The sequence below is a fragment of the Alligator sinensis genome, unplaced genomic scaffold (assembly GCF_000455745.1).
Source record: "Alligator sinensis unplaced genomic scaffold, ASM45574v1 scaffold709_1, whole genome shotgun sequence".
Taxonomy (NCBI): domain Eukaryota; kingdom Metazoa; phylum Chordata; order Crocodylia; family Alligatoridae; genus Alligator; species Alligator sinensis.
Window position 1 is genome coordinate 394,440 of NW_005842208.1, and position 439 is coordinate 394,878.

At 67.0% G+C, this 439-nt stretch overlaps 1 protein-coding gene across 1 annotated transcript in view; it reads right to left on the reverse strand.

The window, feature by feature from the left end:
- Positions 1 to 439, reverse strand: part of SULT2B1 (sulfotransferase family 2B member 1) — a 15,263-nt gene that overhangs the window by 10,341 nt on the left and 4,483 nt on the right. The window lies entirely within an intron of this gene.

Sequence of the window (439 nt, forward strand, 5' to 3'; positions counted from 1 at the left end):
ATCAACCATTATGCGTCCGTGCCTAATTCCAGCGTGTCGCCTGTTCTCTCCGACCCAGCGAGCCCGGGCTGCTGGCCACAGCCCGTGCGGCGCAAAAAAGGGCCCGGATCGCTCCCCGCCGCCCGCACATGGCGACAAGGATGGGATCTGGAGACGGCCCGCACAAGTTCCTGCTCCTATTGGGGCATTGGAGCAGGGGCTGGACAGCAGGCAGCTGCCCAGGGCAGGGGCAGGGGATGGTGTCCCAGCGCCTGCTCTAATCTGGGAGCAGAGGCTAGGCAGGAGGCATCTGCCCAGGGTAGGCATGCGGGGCTGGGAGCCAACTGCACCCCTACCCCCAGCCCAGGCCTCACCCTGTGCCCCCTGCCAGCCCAGGGCTGGCACCAGGGGAGCCTAGAGCTCCCCCTGGCTTCTTGGGGCAGAGCAGGGAAGGAGTAGT